Source organism: Neltuma alba, unplaced genomic scaffold (assembly GCF_004799145.2).
Source record: "Neltuma alba isolate B1F8T4 unplaced genomic scaffold, ASM479914v2 tig00000627_pilon, whole genome shotgun sequence".
Classification (NCBI taxonomy): Eukaryota; Viridiplantae; Streptophyta; class Magnoliopsida; order Fabales; family Fabaceae; genus Neltuma; species Neltuma alba.
The window spans coordinates 33,514-46,070 of NW_021632122.1; the positions used below are offsets into that span (position 1 = coordinate 33,514).

Below are 12,557 nucleotides of genomic sequence, written 5' to 3' on the forward strand. Positions count from 1 at the left end.
TCTAATATAACCAATGATTGCGCCTCTCCTGCCGGGTGCGATCATACCAGCACTAATGCACCGGATCCCATCAGAACTCCGCAATTCAGCGTGCTTGGGCTAGAGTAGTACTGGGATGGGTCACCTCCTGGGAAGTACTCGTGTTGCGCCCCTCTTTTCTGCCACCCAAAATCCGTGCGAGTCCCGGGCTCACAGCTAAGCGTGCCTAGGCGGGAGAACCGCTGGGATGGGTGACCCCCTGGCAAGCCGCCCTGTTGCGCCCGTTGTTTTTGCATCCAGACTTTCGTGCGGGTCTAATATAACCAATGATTGCGCCTCTCCTGCCGGGTGCGATCATACCAGCACTAATGCACCGGATCCCATCAGAACTCTGCAATTCAGCGTGCATGGGCTAGAGTAGTACTGGGATGGGTGACCTCCTAGGAAGTCCTCGTGTTGCGCCCCTCTTTTCTGCCACCCAAAATCGTGCGAGTCCCGGGCTCACAGCTAAGCGTGCCTAGGCGGGGAGAGTACCGCTGGGATGGGTGACCCCTGGGAAGCCGCCCTGTTGCGCCCTTGTTTTTGCATCCAGACTTTCGTGCGGGTCTAATATAACCAATGATTGCGCCTCTCCTGCCGGGTGCGATCATACCAGCACTAATGCACCGGATCCCATCAGAACTCGCAATTCAGCGTGCTTGGGCTAGAGTAGTACTGGGATGGGTGACCTCCTAGGAAGTCCTCGTGTTGCGCCCCTCTTTTCTGCCACCCAAAATCCGTGCGAGTCCCGGGCTCACAGCTAAGCGTGCCTAGGCGGGAGTACCGCTGGGATGGGTGACCCCCTGGGAAGCCGCCCTGTTGCGCCCCTTGTTTTTGCATCCAGACTTTCGTGCGGGTCTAATATAACCAATGATTGCGCCTCTCCTGCCGGGTGCGATCATACCAGCATAATTCACCGGATCCCATCAGAACTCTGCAATTCAGCGTGCATGGGCTAGAGTAGTACTGGGATGGGTGACCTCCTAGGAAGTCCTCGTGTTGCGCCCCTCTTTTCTGCCACCCAAAATCCGTGCGAGTCCGGGCTCACAGCTAAGCGTGCCTAGGCGGGAGTACCGCTGGGATGGGTGACCCCCTGGGAAGCCGCCCTGTTGCGCCCCTTGTTTTGCATCCAGACTTTCGTGCGGGTCTAATATAACCAATGATTGCGCCTCTCCTGCGGGTGCGATCATACCAGCACTAATGCACCGGATCCCATCAGAACTCGCAATTCAGCGTGCTTGGGCTAGAGTAGTACTGGGATGGGTGACCTCCTGGGAAGTCCTCGTGTTGCGCCCCTCTTTTCTGCCACCCAAAATTCGTGCGAGTCCCGGGCTCACAGCTAAGCGTGCCTAGGCGGGAGAACCGCTGGGATGGGTGACCCCCTGGGAAGCCGCCTGTTGCGCCCCTGTTTTTGCATCCAGACTTTCGTGCGGGTCTAATATAACCAATGATTGCGCCTCTCCTGCCGGGTGCGATCATACCAGCACTAATGCACCGGATCCCATCAGAACTCTGCAATTCAGCGTGCATGGGCTAGAGTAGTACTGGGATGGGTGACCTCCTAGGAAGTCCTCGTGTTGCGCCCCTCTTTTCTGCCACCCAAAATCCGTGCGAGTCCCGGGCTCACAGCTAAGCGTGCCTAGGCGGGGGAGACCGCTGGGATGGGTGACCCCTGGGAAGCCGCCCTGTTGCGCCCCTTGTTTTTGCATCCAGACTTTCGTGCGGGTCTAATATAACCAATGATTGCGCCTCTCCTGTCGGGTGCGATCATACCAGCACTAATGCACCGGATCCCATCAGAACTCCGCAATTCAGCGTGCTTGGGCTAGAGTAGTACTGGGATGGGTGACCTCCTGGGAAGTCCTCGTGTTGCGCCCCTTTTCTGCGACCCAAAATCCGTGCGAGTCCCGGGCTCACAGCTAAGCGTGCCTAGGCGGGAGTACCGCTGGGATGGGTGACCCCCTGGGAAGCCGCCCTGTTGCGCCCCTTGTTTTTGCATCCAGACTTTCGTGCGGGTCTAATATAACCAATGATTGCGCCTCTCCTGCCGGGTGCGATCATACCAGCACTAATGCACCGGATCCCACCGGAACACCGCAGTTCAGCGTGCTTGGGCTAGAGTAGTACTGGGATGGGTGACCCCTGGGAAGTCCTCGTGTTGCGCCCCTCTTTTCTGCCACCCAAAATTCGTGCGAGTCCGGGCTCACAGCTAAGCGTGCCTAGGCGGGAGAACCGCTGGGATGGGTGACCCCCTGAAGCCGCCCTGTTGCGCCCCTTGTTTTTGCATCCAGACTTTCGTGCGGGTCTAATATAACCAATGATTGCGCCTCTCCTGCCGGGTGCGATCATACCAGCACTAATGCACCGGATCCCATCAGAACTCTGCAATTCAGCGTGCATGGGCTAGAGTAGTACTGGGATGGGTGACCTCCTAGGAAGTCCTCGTGTTGCGCCCCTCTTTTCTGCCACCCAAAATCCGTGCGAGTCCCGGGCTCACAGCTAAGCGTGCCTAGGCGGGAGTACCGCTGGGATGGGTGACCCCCTGGGAAGCCGCCCTGTTGCGCCCCTTGTTTTTGCATCCAGACTTTCGTGCGGGTCTAATATAACCAATGATTGCGCCTCTCCTGCCGGGTGCGATCATACCAGCACTAATGCACCGGATCCCATCAGAACTCTGCAATTCAGCGTGCTTGGGCTAGAGTAGTACTGGGATGGGTAACCTCCTAGGAAGTCCTCGTGTTGCGCCCCTCTTTTCTGCGACCCAAAATCCGTGCGAGTCCCGGGCTCACAGCTAAGCGTGCCTAGGCGGGAGTACCGCTGGGATGGGTGACCCCCTGGGAAGCCGCCCTGTTGCGCCCCTTGTTTTTGCATCCAGACTTTCGTGCGGGTCTAATATAACCAATGATTGCGCCTCTCCTGCCGGGTGCGATCATATTAGCACTAATGCACCGGATCCCATCAGAACTCTGCAATTCAGCGTGCATGGGCTAGAGTAGTACTGGGATGGGTGACCTCCTAGGAAGTCCTCGTGTTGCGACCCTCTTTTCTGCCACCAAAATCCGTGCGAGTCCCGGGCTCCCTCAAACAAGCGTGCCTAGGCGGGAGTACCGCTGGGATGGGTGACCCCCTGGGAAGCCGCCCTGTTGCGCCCCTTGTTTTTGCATCCAGACTTTCGTGCGGGTCTAATATAACCAATGATTGCGCCTCTCCTGTAGGGTGCGATCATACCAGCACTAATGCACCGGATCCCATCAGAACTCTGCAATTCAGCGTGCTTGGGCTAGAGTAGTACTGGGATGGGTGACCTCCTGGGAAGTCCTCGTGTTGCGCCCCTCTTTTCTGCCACCCAAAATCGTGCGAGTCCCGGGCTCACAGCTAAGCGTGCCTAGGCGGGAGAACCGCTGGGATGGGTGACCCCCTGGGAAGCCGCCCTGTTGCGCCCCTGGTTTTTGCATCCAGACTTTCGTGCGGGTCTAATATAACCAATGATTGCGCCTCTCCTGCCGGGTGCGATCATACCAGCACTAATGCACCGGATCCCATCAGAACTCTGCAATTCAGCGTGCATGGGCTAGAGTAGTACTGGGATGGGTGACCTCCTAGGAAGTCCTCGTGTTGCGCCCCTCTTTTCTGCCACCCAAATAATCGTGCGAGTCCCGGGCTCACAGCTAAGCGTGCCTAGGCGGGAGAACCGCTGGGATGGGTGACCCCCTGGGAAGCCGCCCTGTTGCGCCCCTTGTTTTTGCATCCAGACTTTCGTGCGGGTCTAATATAACCAATGATTGCGCCTCTCCTGTCGGGTGCGATCATACCAGCACTAATTCACCGGATCCCATCAGAACTCCGCACTTCACCGTGCTTGGGCTAGAGTAGTACTGGGATGGGTGACCTCCTGGGAAGTCCTCGTGTTGCGCCCCTCTTTTCTGCCACCCAAAATCGTGCGAGTCCCGGGCTCACAGCTAAGCGTGCCTAGGCGGGGGAGAACCGCTGGGATGGGTGACCCCCTGTGAAGCCGCCCTGTTGCGCCCCTTGTTTTGCATCCAGACTTTCGTGCGGGTCTAATATAACCAATGATTGCGCCTCTCCTGCCGGGTGCGATCATACCAGCACTAATGCACCGGATCCCATCAGAACTCTGCAATTCAGCGTGCTTGGGCTAGAGTAGTACTGGGATGGGTGACCTCCTGGGAAGTCCTCGTGTTGCGCCCCTCTTTTCTGCCACACCAAAATCCGTGCGAGTCCCGGGCTCACAGCTAAGCGTGCCTAGGCGGGAGAGTACCGCTGGGATGGGTGACCCCCTGGGAAGCCGCCCTGTTGCGCCCCTTGTTTTTGCATCCAGACTTTCGTGCGGGTCTAATATAACCAATGATTGCGCCTCTCCTGCCGGGTGCGATCATACCAGCACTAATGCACCGGATCCCATCAGAACTCTGCACTTCAGCGTGCTTGGGCTAGAGTAGTACTGGGATGGGTAACCTCCTAGGAAGTCCTCGTGTTGCGCCCCTCTTTTCTGCCACCCAAAATCCGTGCGAGTCCCGGGCTCACAGCTAAGCGTGCCTAGGCGGGAGTACCGCTGGGATGGGTGACCCCCTGGGAAGCCGCCCTGTTGCGCCCCTTGTTTTTGCATCCAGACTTTCGTGCGGGTCTAATATAACCAATGATTGCGCCTCTCCTGTCGGGTGCGATCATACCAGCACTAATGCACCGGATCCCATCAGAACTCTGCAATTCAGCGTGCTTGGGCTAGAGTAGTACTGGGATGGGTAACCTCCTAGGAAGTCCTCGTGTTGCGCCCCTCTTTTCTGCGACCCAAAATCCGTGCGAGTCCGGGCTCACAGCTAAGCGTGCCTAGGCGGGAGTACCGCTGGGATGGGTGACCCCCTGGGAAGCCGCCCTGTTGCGCCCCTTGTTTTTGCATCCAGACTTTCGTGCGGGTCTCATGTAACCAATGATTGCGCCTCTCCTGCCGGGTGCGATCATATTAGCACTATGCACCGGATCCCACTGAACTCTGCAATCAGCGTGCATGGGCTAGAGTAGTACTGGGATGGGTTACCTCCTAGGAAGTCCTCGTGTTGCGCCCCTCTTTTCTGCCACCCAAAATCCGTGCGAGTCCCGGGCTCACAGCTAAGCGTGCCTAGGCGGGAGTACCGCTGGGATGGGTGACCCCTGGGAAGCCGCCCTGTTGCGCCCCTTGTTTTTGCATCCAGACTTTCGTGCGGGTCTAATATAACCAATGATTGCGCCTCTCCTGCCGGGTGCGATCATACCAGCACTAATGCACCGGATCCCATCAGAACTCGCAATTCAGCGTGCTTGGGCTAGAGTAGTACTGGGATGGGTGACCTCCTGGGAAGTCCTCGTGTTGCGCCCCTCTTTCTGCCACCCAAAATTCCGTGCGAGTCCCGGGCTCACAGCTAAGCGTGCCTAGGCGGGAGAACCGCTGGGATGGGTGACCCCTGGGAAGCCGCCTTGTTGCGCCCCTGTTTTTGCATCCAGACTTTCGTGCGGGTCTAATATAACCAATGATTGCGCCTCTCCTGCCGGGTGCGATCATACCAGCACTAATGCACCGGATCCCATCAGAACTCTGCAATTCAGCGTGCTTGGGCTAGAGTAGTACTGGGATGGGTGACCTCCTAGGAAGTCCTCGTGTTGCGCCCCTCTTTTCTGCCACCCAAAATCCGTGCGAGTCCCGGGCTCACAGCTAAGCGTGCCTAGGCGGGAGAACCGCTGGGATGGGTGACCCCCTGTGAAGCCGCCCTGTTGCGCCCCTTGTTTTTGCATCCAGACTTTCGTGCGGGTCTAATATAACCAATGATTGCGCCTCTCCTGCCGGGTGCGATCATACCAGCATTAATCACCGGATCCCATCAGAAACTCGCACTTCAGCGTGCTTGGGCTAGAGTAGTACTGGGAAGGGTGACCTCCTGGGAAGTCCTCGTGTTGCGCCCCTCTTTTCTGCGACCCAAAATCCGTGCGAGTCCCGGGCTCACAGCTAAGCGTGCCTAGGCGGGAGTACCGCTGGGATGGGTGACCCCCTGGGAAGCCGCCCTGTTGCGCCCGTTGTTTTTGCATCCAGACTTTCGTGGGGTCTAATATAACCAATGATTGCCTCTCCTGCCGGGTGCGATCATACCAGCACTAATGCACCGGATCCCATCAGAACTCCGCAATTCAGCGTGCTTGGGCTAGAGTAGTACTGGGATGGGTAACCTCCTGGGAAGTACTCGTGTTGCGCCCCTCTTTTCTGCCACCCAAAATCCGTGCGAGTCCCGGGCTCACAGCTAAGCGTGCCTAGGCGGGAGAACCGCTGGGATGGGTGACCCCCTGGGAAGCCGCCCTGTTGCGCCCCTTGTTTTTGCATCCAGACTTTCGTGCGGGTCTAATATAACCAATGATTGCGCCTCTCCTGCCGGGTGCGATCATACCAGCACTAATGCACCGGATCCCATCAGAACTCTGCAATTCAGCGTGCATGGGCTAGAGTAGTACTGGGATGGGTGACCTCCTAGGAAGTCCTCGTGTTGCGACCCTCTTTTCTGCCACCAAAATCCGTGCGAGTCCCGGGCTCACAACTAAGCGTGCCTAGGCGGGAGTACCGCTGGGATGGGTGACCCCCTGGGAAGCCGCCCTGTTGCGCCCCTTGTTTTTGCATCCAGACTTTCGTGCGGGTCTAATATAACCAATGATTGCGCCTCTCCTGTAGGGTGCGATCATACCAGCACTAATGCACCGGATCCCATCAGAACTCTGCAATTCAGCGTGCTTGGGCTAGAGTAGTACTGGGATGGGTAACCTCCTAGGAAGTCCTCGTGTTGCGCCCCTCTTTTCTGCGACCCAAAATCCGTGCGAGTCCCGGGCTCACAGCTAAGCGTGCCTAGGCGGGAGTACCGCTGGGATGGGTGACCCCCTGGGAAGCCGCCCTGTTGCGCCCGTTGTTTTTGCATCCAGACTTTCGTGCGGGTCTAATATAACCAATGATTGCGCCTCTCCTGCCGGGTGCGATCATATTAGCATTATGCACCGGATCCCACAGAACTCTGCAATTCAGCGTGCATGGGCTAGAGTAGTACTGGGATGGGTGACCTCCTAGGAAGTCCTCGTGTTGCGCCCCTCTTTTCTGCCACCCAAAATCCGTGCGAGTCCCGGGCTCACAGCTAAGCGTGCCTAGGCGGGAGTACCGCTGGGATGGGTGACCCCCTGGGAAGCCGCCCTGTTGCGCCCCTTGTTTTTGCATCCAGACTTTCGTGCGGGTCTAATATAACCAATGATTGCGCCTCTCCTGCCGGGTGCGATCATACCAGCACTAATGCACCGGATCCCATCAGAACTCTGCATTCAGCGTGCTTGGGCTAGAGTAGTACTGGGATGGGTGACCTCCTGGGAAGTCCTCGTGTTGCGCCCTCTTTTCTGCCACCCAAAATCCGTGCGAGTCCCGGGCTCACAGCTAAGCGTGCCTAGGCGGGAGTACCGCTGGGATGGGTGACCCCCTGGGAAGCCGCCCTGTTGCGCCCCTGTTTTTGCATCCAGACTTTCGTGGGGTCTAATATAACCAATGATTGCGCCTCTCCTGCCGGGTGCGATCATACCAGCACTAATGCACCGGATCCCATCAGAACTCTGCAATTCAGCGTGCTTGGGCTAGAGTAGTACTGGGATGGGTGACCTCCTGGGAAGTCCTCGTGTTGCGCCCCTCTTTTCTGCCACCCAAAATCCGTGCGAGTCCCGGGCTCACAGCTAAGCGTGCCTAGGCGGGGGAGTACCGCTGGGATGGGTGACCCCCTGGGAAGCCGCCCTGTTGCGCCCCTTGTTTTGCATCCAGACTTTCGTGCGGGTCTCATATAACCAATGATTGCGCCTCTCCTGCCGGGTGCGATCATATTAGCATTATGCACCGGATCCCACTGGAACTCTGCAATTCAGCGTGCTTGGGCTAGAGTAGTACTGGGATGGGTGACCTCCTAGGAAGTCCTCGTGTTGCGACCCTCTTTTCTGCCACCCAAAATCCGTGCGAGTCCCGGGCTCACAGCTAAGCGTGCCTAGGCGGGAGTACCGCTGGGATGGGTGACCCCCTGGGAAGCCGCCCTGTTGCGCCCCTTGTTTTGCATCCAGACTTTCGTGCGGGTCTAATATAACCAATGATTGCGCCTCTCCTGCCGGGTGCGATCATACCAGCACTAATGCACCGGATCCCATCAGAACTCTGCAATTCAGCGTGCTTGGGCTAGAGTAGTACTGGGATGGGTGACCTCCTGGGAAGTCCTCGTGTTGCGCCCCTCTTTTCTGCCACCCAAAATCCGTGCGAGTCCCGGGCTCACAGCTAAGCGTGCCTAGGCGGGAGAACCGCTGGGATGGGTGACCCCCTGGGAAGCCGCCCTGTTGCGCCCCTTGTTTTTGCATCCAGACTTTCGTGCGGGTCTAATATAACCAATGATTGCGCCTCTCCTGCCGGGTGCGATCATACCAGCACTAATGCACCGGATCCCATCAGAACTCTGCAATTCAGCGTGCTTGGGCTAGAGTAGTACTGGGATGGGTGACCTCCTGGGAAGTCCTCGTGTTGCGCCCCTCTTTCTGCACCCAAAATCCGTGCGAGTCCCGGGCTCACAGCTAAGCGTGCCTAGGGGGGAGAACCGCTGGGATGGGTGACCCCTGGGAAGCCGCCCTGTTGCGCCCTTGTTTTTGCATCCAGACTTTCGTGCGGGTCTAATATAACCAATGATTGCGCCTCTCCTGCCGGGTGCGATCATACCAGCACTAATGCACCGGATCCCATCAGAACTCTGCAATTCAGCGTGCAGGGGGCTAGAGTAGTACTGGGATGGGTGACCTCCTGGGAAGTCCTCGTGTTGCGCCCCTCTTTTCTGCCACCCAAAATCCGTGCGAGTCCCGGGCTCACAGCTAAGCGTGCCTAGGCGGGAGTACCGCTGGGATGGGTGACCCCCTGGGAAGCCGCCCTGTTGCGCCCCTTGTTTTTGCATCCAGACTTTCGTGCGGGTCTAATATAACCAATGATTGCGCCTCTCCTGTAGGGTGCGATCATACCAGCACTAATGCACCGGATCCCATCAGAACTCTGCAATTCAGCGTGCTTGGGCTAGAGTAGTACTGGGATGGGTAACCTCCTAGGAAGTCCTCGTGTTGCGCCCCTCTTTTCTGCGACCCAAAATCCGTGCGAGTCCCGGGCTCACAGCTAAGCGTGCCTAGGCGGGAGTACCGCTGGGATGGGTGACCCCCTGGGAAGCCGCCCTGTTGCGCCCCTTGTTTTGCATCCAGACTTTCGTGCGGGTCTATATAACCAATGATTGCGCCTCTCCTGCGGGTGCGATCATATTAGCATTATGCACCGGATCCCACTGGAACTCTGCAATTCAGCGTGCATGGGCTAGAGTAGTACTGGGATGGGTGACCTCCTAGGAAGTCCTCGTGTTGCGCCCCTCTTTTCTGCCACCCAAAATCGTGCGAGTCCCGGGCTCACAGCTAAGCGTGCCTAGGCGGGAGTACCGCTGGGATGGGTGACCCCCTGGGAAGCCGCCTGTTGCGCCCTCTATTTTGCATCCAGACTTTCGTGCGGGTCTAATATAACCAATGATTGCGCCTCTCCTGGCGGGTGCGATCATACCAGCACTAATGCACCGGATCCCATCAGAACTCCGCAATTCAGCGTGCTTGGGCTAGAGTAGTACTGGGATGGGTGACCTCCTGGGAAGTCCTCGTGTTGCGCCCCTCTTTTCTGCCACCCCAAAATCCGTGCGAGTCCCGGCTCACAGCTAAGCGTGCCTAGGCGGAGAGTACCGCTGGGATGGGTGACCCCTGGGAAGCCGCCCTGTTGCGCCCCTTGTTTTTGCATCCAGACTTTCGTGCGGGTCTAATATAACCAATGATTGCGCCTCTCCTGCCGGGTGCGATCATACCAGCACTAATGCACCGGATCCCACAGAACTCTGCAATTCAGCGTGCTTGGGCTAGAGTAGTACTGGGATGGGTGACCTCCTGGGAAGTCCTCGTGTTGCGCCCTCTTTTCTGCCACCCAAAATCCGTGCGAGTCCCGGGCTCACAGCTAAGCGTGCCTAGGCGGGAGTAAGCTGGGATGGGGGTGACCCCCTGGGAAGCCGCCCTGTTGCGCCCCCTGTTTTTGCATCCAGACTTTCGTGCGGGTCTAATATAACCAATGATTGCGCCTCTCCTGCCGGGTGCGATCATACCAGCACTAATGCACCGGATCCCATCAGAACTGCAATTCAGCGTGCATGGGCTAGAGTAGTACTGGGATGGGTAACCTCCTGGGAAGTCCTCGTGTTGCGCCCCTCTTTCTGCCACCCAAATCCGTGCGAGTCCCGGGCTCACAGCTAAGCGTGCCTAGGCGGGAGTACCGCTGGGATGGGTGACCCCCTGGGAAGCCGCCCTGTTGCGCCCCTTGTTTTGCATCCAGACTTTCGTGCGGGTCTAATATAACCAATGATTGCGCCTCTCCTGCCGGGTGCGATCATACCAGCACTAATGCACCGATCCCATCAGAACTCTGCAATTCAGCGTGCATTGGGCTAGAGTAGTACTGGGATGGGTGACCTCCTGGGAAGTCCTCGTGTTGCGCCCCTCTTTTCTGCCACCCAAAATCCGTGCGAGTCCCGGGCTCACAGCTAAGCGTGCCTAGGCGGGAGTACCGCTGGGATGGGTGACCCCCTGGGAAGCCGCCCTGTTGCGCCCCTGGTTTTTGCATCCAGACTTTCGTGCGGGTCTAATATAACCAATGATTGCGCCTCTCCTGTGGGTGCGATCATACCAGCACTAATGCACCGGATCCATCAGAACTCTGCAATTCAGCGTGCTTGGGCTAGAGTAGTACTGGGATGGGTGAACTCTGGGAAGTCCTCGTGTTGCGCCCCTCTTTTCTGCCACCCAAAATTCGTGCGAGTCCCGGGCTCACAGCTAAGCGTGCCTAGGCGGGGGAGAAACCGCTGGGATGGGTGACCCCCTGGGAAGCCGTCCTGTTGCGCCCCTCTATTTTGCATCCAGACTTTCGTGCGGGTCTAATATAACCAATGATTGCGCCTCTCCTGCCGGGTGCGATCATACCAGCACTAATGCACCGGATCCCATCAGAACTCTGCAATTCAGCGTGCATGGGCTAGAGTAGTACTGGGATGGGTGACCTCCTAGGAAGTCCTCGTGTTGCGCCCCTCTTTTCTGCCACCCAAAATCCGTGCGAGTCCCGGGCTCACAGCTAAGCGTGCCTAGGCGGGAGTACCGCTGGGATGGGTGACCCCCTGGGAAGCCGCCCTGTTGCGCCCCTTGTTTTTGCATCCAGACTTTCGTGCGGGTCTAATATAACCAATGATTGCGACTCTCCTGCCGGGTGCGATCATACCAGCACTTATGCACCGGATCCCACTCAGAACTCTGCACTTCAGCGTGCTTGGGCTAGAGTAGTACTGGGATGGGTGACCTCCTGGGAAGTCCTCGTGTTGCGCCCCTCTTTTCTGCCACCCAAAATCCGTGCGAGTCCCGGGCTCACAGCTAAGCGTGCCTAGGCGGGAGAACCGCTGGGATGGGTGACCCCCTGGGAAGCCGTCCTGTTGCGCCCCTTGTTTTTGCATCCAGACTTTCGTGCGGGTCTATATATAACCAATGATTGCGCCTCTCCTGCCGGGTGCGATCATACAACACTAATGCACCGGATCCCATCAGAACTCTGCAATTCAGCGTGCATGGGCTAGAGTAGTATGGGATGGGTGACCTCCTGGGAAGTCTCGTGTTGCGACCCTCTTTCTGCCACCCAAAATTCGTGCGAGTCCCGGGCTCACAGCTAGCGTGCCTAGGCGGGAGAACCGCTGGGATGGGTGACCCCCTGGGAGCCGCCCGGTGCGCCCCTTATTTTGCATCCAGACTTTCGTGCGGGTCTAAATAACCAATGATTGCGCCTCTCCTGTAGGGTGCGATCATACCAGCACTAATGCACCGGATCCCATCAGAACTCTGCAATTCAGCGTGCTTGGGCTAGAGTAGTACTGGGATGGGTAAACCTCCTCGTAGGAAGTCCTCGTGTGCGACCCTCTTTTCTGCGACCCAAAATCCGTGCGAGTCCCGGGCTCACAGCTAAGCGTGCCTAGGCGGAGTACCGCTGGGATGGGTGACCCCTGGGAAGCCTCCCTGTTGCGCCCCTGTTTTTGCATCCAGACTTTCGTGCGGGTCTCATATAACCAATGATTGCGCCTCTCCTGCCGGGTGCGATCATACCAGCACTATGCACCGGATCCCATCAGAACTCCGCAATTCAGCGTGCTTGGCTTATAGAGTAGTACTGGGAGGGTGACCTCCTGGGAGTCCTCGTGTTGCGACCCTATTTTCTGCCACCCAAAATCGTGCGAGTCCCGGGCTCACAACTAAGCGTGCCTAGGCGGGAGTAACCGCTGGGATGGGTGCACCCCATGGGAAGCCGTCCTGTTGCGCCCCTCTATTTTGCATCCAGACTTTCGTGCGGGTCTAATATAACCAATGATTGCGCCTCTCCTGTAGGGTGCGATCATACCAGCACT

The 12,557-nt window shown here is 57.7% G+C and overlaps 27 non-coding genes and 15 pseudogenes across 27 annotated transcripts; all 42 read left to right on the forward strand.

Annotated features, from left to right (window-relative positions):
* The first annotated feature begins 33 nt into the window (after positions 1-33).
* LOC114742889 (5S ribosomal RNA) lies at positions 34-152 on the forward strand. The gene has a single exon (XR_003739919.1). It is a non-coding gene; the product is annotated as a 5S ribosomal RNA (ribosomal RNA).
* Positions 153-325: 173 nt separating this feature from the next.
* On the forward strand, positions 326-444 carry LOC114743007 (5S ribosomal RNA). The gene has a single exon (XR_003739947.1). It is a non-coding gene; the product is annotated as a 5S ribosomal RNA (ribosomal RNA).
* Positions 445-617: 173 nt separating this feature from the next.
* LOC114742465 (uncharacterized) lies at positions 618-735 on the forward strand (annotated as a pseudogene).
* Positions 736-908: 173 nt separating this feature from the next.
* On the forward strand, positions 909-1,026 carry LOC114742563 (uncharacterized; annotated as a pseudogene).
* A 170-nt stretch (positions 1,027-1,196) lies between these two features.
* Positions 1,197-1,314, forward strand: LOC114742374 (5S ribosomal RNA). The gene has a single exon (XR_003739868.1). It is a non-coding gene; the product is annotated as a 5S ribosomal RNA (ribosomal RNA).
* A 171-nt stretch (positions 1,315-1,485) lies between these two features.
* On the forward strand, positions 1,486-1,604 carry LOC114743013 (5S ribosomal RNA). Its single transcript, XR_003739948.1, has one exon. It is a non-coding gene; the product is annotated as a 5S ribosomal RNA (ribosomal RNA).
* A 173-nt stretch (positions 1,605-1,777) lies between these two features.
* Positions 1,778-1,896, forward strand: LOC114742979 (5S ribosomal RNA). Its single transcript, XR_003739941.1, has one exon. It is a non-coding gene; the product is annotated as a 5S ribosomal RNA (ribosomal RNA).
* Positions 1,897-2,067: 171 nt separating this feature from the next.
* LOC114742416 (uncharacterized) lies at positions 2,068-2,185 on the forward strand (annotated as a pseudogene).
* A 170-nt stretch (positions 2,186-2,355) lies between these two features.
* On the forward strand, positions 2,356-2,474 carry LOC114743020 (5S ribosomal RNA). The gene has a single exon (XR_003739949.1). It is a non-coding gene; the product is annotated as a 5S ribosomal RNA (ribosomal RNA).
* Positions 2,475-2,647: 173 nt separating this feature from the next.
* Positions 2,648-2,766, forward strand: LOC114743077 (5S ribosomal RNA). Its single transcript, XR_003739962.1, has one exon. It is a non-coding gene; the product is annotated as a 5S ribosomal RNA (ribosomal RNA).
* Positions 2,767-2,939: 173 nt separating this feature from the next.
* LOC114742513 (uncharacterized) lies at positions 2,940-3,058 on the forward strand (annotated as a pseudogene).
* A 174-nt stretch (positions 3,059-3,232) lies between these two features.
* LOC114742822 (5S ribosomal RNA) lies at positions 3,233-3,351 on the forward strand. Its single transcript, XR_003739903.1, has one exon. It is a non-coding gene; the product is annotated as a 5S ribosomal RNA (ribosomal RNA).
* Positions 3,352-3,523: 172 nt separating this feature from the next.
* On the forward strand, positions 3,524-3,642 carry LOC114743026 (5S ribosomal RNA). Its single transcript, XR_003739950.1, has one exon. It is a non-coding gene; the product is annotated as a 5S ribosomal RNA (ribosomal RNA).
* Positions 3,643-3,816: 174 nt separating this feature from the next.
* Positions 3,817-3,935, forward strand: LOC114742956 (5S ribosomal RNA). The gene has a single exon (XR_003739936.1). It is a non-coding gene; the product is annotated as a 5S ribosomal RNA (ribosomal RNA).
* A 173-nt stretch (positions 3,936-4,108) lies between these two features.
* Positions 4,109-4,227, forward strand: LOC114742830 (5S ribosomal RNA). Its single transcript, XR_003739904.1, has one exon. It is a non-coding gene; the product is annotated as a 5S ribosomal RNA (ribosomal RNA).
* A 176-nt stretch (positions 4,228-4,403) lies between these two features.
* LOC114742320 (5S ribosomal RNA) lies at positions 4,404-4,522 on the forward strand. The gene has a single exon (XR_003739853.1). It is a non-coding gene; the product is annotated as a 5S ribosomal RNA (ribosomal RNA).
* Positions 4,523-4,695: 173 nt separating this feature from the next.
* LOC114743083 (5S ribosomal RNA) lies at positions 4,696-4,814 on the forward strand. The gene has a single exon (XR_003739969.1). It is a non-coding gene; the product is annotated as a 5S ribosomal RNA (ribosomal RNA).
* A 460-nt stretch (positions 4,815-5,274) lies between these two features.
* LOC114742381 (5S ribosomal RNA) lies at positions 5,275-5,392 on the forward strand. The gene has a single exon (XR_003739869.1). It is a non-coding gene; the product is annotated as a 5S ribosomal RNA (ribosomal RNA).
* Positions 5,393-5,563: 171 nt separating this feature from the next.
* Positions 5,564-5,682, forward strand: LOC114742942 (5S ribosomal RNA). Its single transcript, XR_003739932.1, has one exon. It is a non-coding gene; the product is annotated as a 5S ribosomal RNA (ribosomal RNA).
* A 173-nt stretch (positions 5,683-5,855) lies between these two features.
* Positions 5,856-5,973, forward strand: LOC114742661 (uncharacterized; annotated as a pseudogene).
* A 170-nt stretch (positions 5,974-6,143) lies between these two features.
* LOC114742875 (5S ribosomal RNA) lies at positions 6,144-6,262 on the forward strand. The gene has a single exon (XR_003739916.1). It is a non-coding gene; the product is annotated as a 5S ribosomal RNA (ribosomal RNA).
* Positions 6,263-6,435: 173 nt separating this feature from the next.
* On the forward strand, positions 6,436-6,554 carry LOC114742347 (5S ribosomal RNA). The gene has a single exon (XR_003739860.1). It is a non-coding gene; the product is annotated as a 5S ribosomal RNA (ribosomal RNA).
* A 172-nt stretch (positions 6,555-6,726) lies between these two features.
* On the forward strand, positions 6,727-6,845 carry LOC114743092 (5S ribosomal RNA). The gene has a single exon (XR_003739970.1). It is a non-coding gene; the product is annotated as a 5S ribosomal RNA (ribosomal RNA).
* A 173-nt stretch (positions 6,846-7,018) lies between these two features.
* On the forward strand, positions 7,019-7,135 carry LOC114742769 (uncharacterized; annotated as a pseudogene).
* A 173-nt stretch (positions 7,136-7,308) lies between these two features.
* Positions 7,309-7,426, forward strand: LOC114742340 (5S ribosomal RNA). Its single transcript, XR_003739858.1, has one exon. It is a non-coding gene; the product is annotated as a 5S ribosomal RNA (ribosomal RNA).
* A 170-nt stretch (positions 7,427-7,596) lies between these two features.
* LOC114742844 (5S ribosomal RNA) lies at positions 7,597-7,715 on the forward strand. Its single transcript, XR_003739906.1, has one exon. It is a non-coding gene; the product is annotated as a 5S ribosomal RNA (ribosomal RNA).
* Positions 7,716-7,889: 174 nt separating this feature from the next.
* On the forward strand, positions 7,890-8,007 carry LOC114742735 (uncharacterized; annotated as a pseudogene).
* Positions 8,008-8,179: 172 nt separating this feature from the next.
* On the forward strand, positions 8,180-8,298 carry LOC114742850 (5S ribosomal RNA). The gene has a single exon (XR_003739908.1). It is a non-coding gene; the product is annotated as a 5S ribosomal RNA (ribosomal RNA).
* A 173-nt stretch (positions 8,299-8,471) lies between these two features.
* Positions 8,472-8,590, forward strand: LOC114742855 (5S ribosomal RNA). The gene has a single exon (XR_003739909.1). It is a non-coding gene; the product is annotated as a 5S ribosomal RNA (ribosomal RNA).
* Positions 8,591-8,759: 169 nt separating this feature from the next.
* On the forward strand, positions 8,760-8,879 carry LOC114742388 (5S ribosomal RNA). Its single transcript, XR_003739870.1, has one exon. It is a non-coding gene; the product is annotated as a 5S ribosomal RNA (ribosomal RNA).
* A 173-nt stretch (positions 8,880-9,052) lies between these two features.
* Positions 9,053-9,171, forward strand: LOC114742303 (5S ribosomal RNA). Its single transcript, XR_003739850.1, has one exon. It is a non-coding gene; the product is annotated as a 5S ribosomal RNA (ribosomal RNA).
* Positions 9,172-9,341: 170 nt separating this feature from the next.
* Positions 9,342-9,459, forward strand: LOC114742686 (uncharacterized; annotated as a pseudogene).
* A 170-nt stretch (positions 9,460-9,629) lies between these two features.
* LOC114743054 (5S ribosomal RNA) lies at positions 9,630-9,748 on the forward strand. Its single transcript, XR_003739957.1, has one exon. It is a non-coding gene; the product is annotated as a 5S ribosomal RNA (ribosomal RNA).
* Positions 9,749-9,921: 173 nt separating this feature from the next.
* On the forward strand, positions 9,922-10,039 carry LOC114742423 (uncharacterized; annotated as a pseudogene).
* A 173-nt stretch (positions 10,040-10,212) lies between these two features.
* On the forward strand, positions 10,213-10,329 carry LOC114742571 (uncharacterized; annotated as a pseudogene).
* A 170-nt stretch (positions 10,330-10,499) lies between these two features.
* Positions 10,500-10,618, forward strand: LOC114742550 (uncharacterized; annotated as a pseudogene).
* Positions 10,619-10,790: 172 nt separating this feature from the next.
* Positions 10,791-10,907, forward strand: LOC114742656 (uncharacterized; annotated as a pseudogene).
* Positions 10,908-11,083: 176 nt separating this feature from the next.
* Positions 11,084-11,202, forward strand: LOC114743033 (5S ribosomal RNA). The gene has a single exon (XR_003739952.1). It is a non-coding gene; the product is annotated as a 5S ribosomal RNA (ribosomal RNA).
* A 173-nt stretch (positions 11,203-11,375) lies between these two features.
* On the forward strand, positions 11,376-11,495 carry LOC114742353 (5S ribosomal RNA). The gene has a single exon (XR_003739863.1). It is a non-coding gene; the product is annotated as a 5S ribosomal RNA (ribosomal RNA).
* A 174-nt stretch (positions 11,496-11,669) lies between these two features.
* Positions 11,670-11,785, forward strand: LOC114742805 (uncharacterized; annotated as a pseudogene).
* Positions 11,786-11,952: 167 nt separating this feature from the next.
* On the forward strand, positions 11,953-12,074 carry LOC114742743 (uncharacterized; annotated as a pseudogene).
* Positions 12,075-12,244: 170 nt separating this feature from the next.
* On the forward strand, positions 12,245-12,362 carry LOC114742790 (uncharacterized; annotated as a pseudogene).
* The last annotated feature ends 195 nt before the right edge of the window (positions 12,363-12,557 follow it).